This window comes from Theropithecus gelada, chromosome 6 (genome assembly GCF_003255815.1).
Source record: "Theropithecus gelada isolate Dixy chromosome 6, Tgel_1.0, whole genome shotgun sequence".
In the NCBI taxonomy this organism is placed as follows: Eukaryota; Metazoa; Chordata; class Mammalia; order Primates; family Cercopithecidae; genus Theropithecus; species Theropithecus gelada.
In genome coordinates, this window is record NC_037673.1 from 174260044 (window position 1) to 174266617 (window position 6574).

Here is a 6574-nt window from a genome sequence, read left to right on the forward strand (position 1 = left end):
GTAGGCTCATAGCAACATTGAAAGGGAAGTAGAGAGATTTCCCATCTGCCCCCTGCCCCACACATGCACCTCCTCTCCCATCATCATCTTCTACCAGAGGGTACATTTGTTACAATTGATCAGCTCACATTGTCACATCATAACCACCCAAAGTCTATTGTTGACATGAGGGTTCACCCTTGGTGTTGTACATTCTATGGGTTTGGACACATTTCTAACATGTATCCACCACTACAGTATCACACAGGGTTGTTTCACTGCCAGGGTGCTCTGGGTGGAGGTGAGCCACAAGAGGGATGGCACCTGCAGGCTCTGGCCAGGGGGAGCGGGGTGGCCATTGAATCCATTATCAGCCACAGATCCCCAACTGCAGTGGGAGACAGGCTTTACTCTGGGCCACCAACCAAAGCCTGAGCTTTTCCCAGACAGATCTGGTTTTTGTTTTCGTTGTTTTTGAGATGGAGTCTTGCTCGGTCGCCGAGGCTGGAGTACAATGGCGCAAGCACAGCTCACTGCAAACTCTGCCTCCCAGGCTCAAGCGATCCTCCCACCTCAGCCTCCGGAGTAGCTGGGACCACAGGCATGCGCCACCACATCCGGCTCATTTTTATATTTTTTGTAGAGACAGAGTCTTGCCATGTTTTTATATTTTTTGTAGAGACAGTCTCACCATGTTGCCCACGCTGGCCTCAAACTCCTGACCTCAAGCAGTCCTCCTGCCTTGGCCTCCCAAAGCGCTGGGATTAGAGGCATGAGCCACCACCCCTGGCCCAGACTTTGTTTTTTTTGTCGTTGTTTGTTTTTGAGGCAGTCTCCCTCTGTCACCCTCGCTGGAGTGCAGTGGCACTATCTCGGTTCACTGCAACCTCTGCCTCCTGGGTTTAAGCGATTCTCGTGCCTCAACCTCCCAAGTAGCTGGGACTACAGGCATGTGCCACCACGCCCGACTAATTTTTGTATTTTTAGTAGAGACGAGGTTTCACCACGTTGCCCAGGCTGGTCTTGAACTCCTGACGTCAAGTGATCTGCCACCTCGGCCTCCCAAAGTGCTGGGCTACAGGTGTGAGCCGCTGCACCCAGCCTCTTTCCAGACTTTGTGCCATGGAGCTGTGGGGGCCAGGACCATTGGCCCCTAAGGGTTCACTGAAAAATCACTGGCACAAGGCAGACGATTATTAGAAGTAAAGGGAATCTCAGTAGGTTTGGGTCTGCACCGTGCATACTGGACTTTCCATTCATTCAGAACAACTTACTGAGCCTCTTTATGTGCCCAACACTGTGCTGGGCATCGGGGAAGCCATGGTGAGCTAGACAGAGAGTCCTGGTCTCCCAAGCTTCCGCCCGGGAAAGTGCCAGCCGGGAGAGCAATATAGAAAGGGAACCTAGGAAGGGATATGGGAAAAGGGCTCCCTACGGGATTTGTTGGATGTGACAGGGCAGAGGAGGAGGGTACTGGGAAGACCTAGGGGTGAAGAGGGAACGAGGGCAGGGCCCGCTGGGACAGCCACCCTTAGTGCTTACTGCAGCCTTCTTCATAGTTGAACCTCCCCATCCTACAGCGCAGGAAGCTGCAGGAGGTGCCTGGTGGAGAGTCTGCTCAGAAATCATTTGAACAAACGACTTTTATGGACTTTTGTTCATCCCCCGAAGCTCCTGGGGCACCGCTGCAGGATTTTAAATTGGGGAGTGGCATGGTAGCTTCGTGGTTTTGGAAGAGCGTTTAGGCTGTAGCAGGGGAAACAGAGGGTGGGCAGGATGCCTGGGGAAGGGGGAGAAGAATGAGAGCAGCGAGGGAGCTGCAAGGGTGGCCTGGCCCAGGATGGTGGCCGTGAGGCTGGGCTCAGGGAGTTGGCAAGAGCGATATACAGGATATGACAGGACTTTGAGATACGGGGTGTGGCAGTGGAACAGGAGGATGGCTCAGGCAGACAGAATTTCTGAGATAGCCCCCCAGAGATGCCCTGCCCAGAACCTGTGAGTATGAGGAGCTGTCACTCCTGCATGTCTCGTTATTTGGCACAGTTGACTCAGACGGGGAGACAATCCAGGATTATCCGGGTTAGCCCAGTGTAATCCCTTGAGGCCTGAAAGCAGAAAGCTTTGTCTGACTGGTGGCGGAGGGGCAGTGGCGGAGATCCCAGGAGCAAGCAGGATCTGAACGCTGCTCCCGGCTGTGAGGATGGGGGGACCACGAGTGAGGACCAAAAAGCAACCACAGGAGCTGAGAGTGACTGGCTGACAGGAGGCGGGACCCAGGTCCTACAGCCACCGGGAACTGAACCCTTCCAGCAAGAGGAGTGAGCCTGGAGGGGGATTCCAAGCACCAGATGAGATCACGGTGGATGGAGACTTTGATGTGAGACTTCAGCCCAAGCCCTGCCCTCCAGGACTTCTGACGTACAGACCCGTGAGATAATACCTGGGTGTCTTTCTCAGCCACTGAGTGGTCAGTTGTTACAGCAGCAATGGGGAGCGCATACACCAGATTTCTGGACACATTCACTGCAGTGAAAACCAACATAGAGACCTGGTGTGGTGGTGCACGCCTGTAATCCCAGCACCTTGGGAGGCTGAGGCAGATGGATCACTTGAGGCCAGAAGTTCAAGACCAGCCTGGCCAACATAGTGAAACCCTGTCTCTACCAAAAATACAAAAATTAGCTGGGTGTGGTAGTGGGCACCTGTAATTCCAGCTACTCAGGAGGCTGAGGCAGGAGAATCGCTTGAACCCAGGAAGCAGAGGTTGCAGTGAGCCAAGATTGCCCCACTGCACTCCAGCCTGGGCAACAGAGCGACACTCCATCTCAAAAAAAAAAAGAGAGAGAGAGAAAGAAAAAAAGAAAGGAAGGAAGGAGAAAGAAAAAGAAGAAAGAAAAGAAAAGAAAAGAAAACCAATGTAGAGGGCGAGGCAGGGCAGGCTGGGAAAGAAAAAGAAAAAAGAGGAGAGGAGAGGAGGAAGGAAGGAAAAAGAAGAAGGAAGGGAGGGAGGAAAAAGAAAAGGAAGGAAGGGAGGGAGGGAAAAGAAAAAGGAAGGAAGGGGGAGAAAAGAAAAGAAAAGCGATGTAGAGGGCGAGGCAGGGCAGGCTGGCAGAGGAAAGAGGTCCCGGGGACTCGGGATGGATAATAAGGGTCCCCACCTCATCAGGCTGTTGGGAGAGCCAAGTGCATGTACAGGACGTGCGGCCGCAGCGGGGACTGGGAGACCTACGGTGGCAACGGGAATGGAGATCTGTGCGTTGTGGCACAAAGGCCTCCACCTGCCACGGAGGTGTGACGGGCGGGCGGGGAAAGCAGGGGGCATTGCGCTGCCTGAGCCACCGTGCGCGGCCCCGCCGCCCGGGAGCGCGCTGTGGCCTCCTCTCCGTCGCCTGTACCGCCACCTCGTGGAGCAGTGTGGAATCGCCAGCAGTCAGTCGGCGGGCTTTGGTTCTGGGAGTCTTCTCCTCTCGTGTCCTCCTTCTTCTGACTGTGCTCCACTGACATCCGGCCTCTTGCTTTGCAGGAGGCAGGGAGGTCATGCTCCTGCCCTAGAAAGTGAGAACTGGAAGGTCTTTAGAGGCCATTGATTCACCCTCCCCTGTCAACAGAGTGGAATGAGGCTGGGCCCAGAGCAAATCAGGTTCCGAGGTGGGAGGAAAACCCAGGCAGCCCTCCCTCATTCGTTCCTTGGCACCTGCTCAGCCTCTGGCTTCCAGTTGGCCGTGGAGAGGAGGGAAGGCAGGGAGCAGTGCGCCTCCTGCTTCTGACCTGTGCTCCTTCTCCAGGAACAGACACCTGGCACTGCTGGCCTTCCTTTTCTCGTGAGATAAGGAGGCATCTGTTTTTCTTTCTTTGTGAAAGACAGAGAGGAGAGCAGCCAGGCCAGAATGGGGGGTGAGGGGGAGGGTGGAGAACTGGGCTGAGGGTGTCTGGGGCTTCCTAGGCAAAGGGCTTGGGTGTCAGTCCCGTTGATTTAGATCAGGGTCAGAAGATGTTCTCTGTAAAGGGCCAGACAGTAAACATTTTAGGCTCTGTGAACTATACAGTCTCTATTGTAACTACTCAGCCCTGCTGTTATAGTAGGAAAGCACCCAGAAACAATATGTAATCAAATGGGGTGGCTATGTACCAATAAAACTTTATTTATAAAAAACAGGGGGGCTGGGCGCGGTGGCTCACACCTGTAATCCCAACACTTTGGGAGGCTGAGGCCGGCAGATCATGAGGTCAAGAGTTCGAGACCAGCCTGGCCAATATGGTGGAACCCTGTCTCTACTAAAAATACAAAAAAATTAGCCAAGCGTGGTGGCGGGTGCCTGTAATTCCAGCTACTCGGGGGGCTGAGGCAGGAGAATCACTTGAACCCGGGAGGTGAAGGCTGCAGTAAGCTGAGATCGCGCCACTGCACATCAGACTGGGTGACAGTGCCAGACTCTGTCTCAAAACAAACAAACAAACAAACAAACCGAAAACATGGCTCCGCTGGCCGTAGTTCGCTGACCTCTGATTTGGATGTTGGTGGCGGCGTCTACCGGTTTTTCCAATCAGATGCTTCAGCTGAGGCTGGGGGCCGTGGCTCATGCCTGGAATCCCAGTATTTTGGAAGGGCGAGGTGGGAGGATCACTTGAGCCCAGAAGTTTATCAGCAGCCTGGTAACAAACAAGACTTCTGTCTCAACAACAAAGTTAAAGAAAAAATGATGCCCCAGGGTCGCGCCGGGCTGGGCTGGGGGCGCGCCCTCTGCGAGCAGGACGTCCGGCCTGCGGGCACTGCTGGGGCTCAGGCTGCTGGTTGCGGGCTTGCACCTGCTGCGATCAAAAGCCAGACCAGCGCCTGCCGCTCGGGACCCAGCGGTGAACTCGGGTGGCCGCTGGGACTCAGCGGTCATGGAGAGCCTAGCGGTGAAGTACCTGAGCCAGGAGGAAGCCCAGGCTGTGGACCAAGAGCTGTTTAACCAGTACCAGTTCAACGTGGACCAACTTATGGAGCTGGCCAGGCTGAGCTGTGCCACAGCCATTGCCACGGCATACCCCCCACGTCCATGTTCAGGAGCCCTCTACTGTCCTGGTCATCTGTGGCCTGGGGAATAATGGAGGAGATGGTCTGATCTGTGCTGGACACCTCAAACTCTTTGGCTACCAGCCAAGCATCTATTACCCCAAAAGGCCTAACAAGCTCCTCTTCATTGCGTTGGTGACCCAGTGTCAGAAAATGGACATCCCTTTCCTTGGGGAAATGCGCTCAGAGCCCGTGATGATTGAGCTGTATGAGCTGGTGGTGGATGCCGCCTGTGGCTTCAGCTTCAAGGGTGACGTTCGGGAACCGTTCCACGGCATCCTGAGTGTCCTGAAGGGACTTACTGCGTCCATTGCCAGCATCAACATTCCCTCAGGATGGGATGTGGAGAAGGGGACTCTGCAGGGATCCAGCCAGACGTGCTCATCTACCTCACAGCACCCAAAAATCTGCAACCCATGTTACCAGAAGCCACCAGGGGTCGTTTTGTGCCACCTGCTTTGGAAAAGAAGTAACAGCTGAACCTGCCCCCTGCCCTGATACTGAGTGTGTCTATGGTCTGCAGTGAGGGAAGGTGGGTGGGTATTCTTCCCAATAAAGACTTAGAATCCCCCCCTCAAAAAAAGAAAGAAAGAAAGAGAAAGAAGAAAGAAGGAAAAGAAAGAAAGAGAAAGAAGGAAGGAAGGAAGGAAGGAAGGAAGGAAGGAAGGAAGGAAGGAAGGAAGGAAGGAAGGAAGGAAGGAAGGAAGGAAGGAAAAGGAAAGGAAAGGGAAGAGAAGAAAGAAAAGAAAAGCAAAGCATCGTGCCATTGCACCCCAGCCTGGGTGAGAGAGCAAGACTCCATCTCAAAAAAAAAAAAAAAAAGAAAAAGAAAAAAATTTAAAAAGAAGCAACCGATGGGATCCACTTCCAACATTGCATTCTGCAAATATTCTGTATGAATACACAATACTATGCTTCCCCTTTTTTTGCACCTATTTCTTAGTAAATGTCCATCCTCTCTTCACAGAAATAGTAGCATACTATGCACAGCATTCTGCATTTTGCTTTTTAACATTTTTAAAAAATAATTTCAGTTTGTATTTTGGATTCAGGGAAGGCGTGTGCAGGTTTGTTACCTGGGTCTATTCTGGGTATAATGCGTGATGCTGAGGTTTGGGGTAGAATTTTTGCCATTGCCCGGGTACTCAGTGTAGTACCCAACAGTTAGTTTTTTACTACACGCCCCCTTCCTCTCCTCTCATGTTGGTAGGCTGGTCTTGAACTCCTGACCTCAGGTGATCCACCTGTCTCAGCCTCCCAAAATGCTGGGATTACAGGCATGAGCCAGGGCGCCCGGCCTGGCTCCTACTTCTAAGCGAGAATATGCAGTGTTTGGTTTTCTGTTCCTGTGTTAATTGGCTTAGGATGACGGCCTCCAGCTGCATCCATGTTGCTGCAAAGGACATTATTTTGGGTTTTCTCGCTGCACAGTGTTCTGTGGTGAATATGTGCCACATTAAAAAATTATTTTTAGTTATTAAATGTTTTATATCTTTGTTTTTTTTCTCTTTTTCTCCACCTCAAGTTGAACTTCAT

The 6574-nt window shown here is 52.5% G+C and overlaps 1 pseudogene; it reads left to right on the forward strand.

Moving 5' to 3' along the window:
* Window positions 1-3221: 3221 nt before the first annotated feature.
* On the forward strand, window positions 3222-5564 carry LOC112627113 (annotated as a pseudogene).
* The last annotated feature ends 1010 nt before the right edge of the window (window positions 5565-6574 follow it).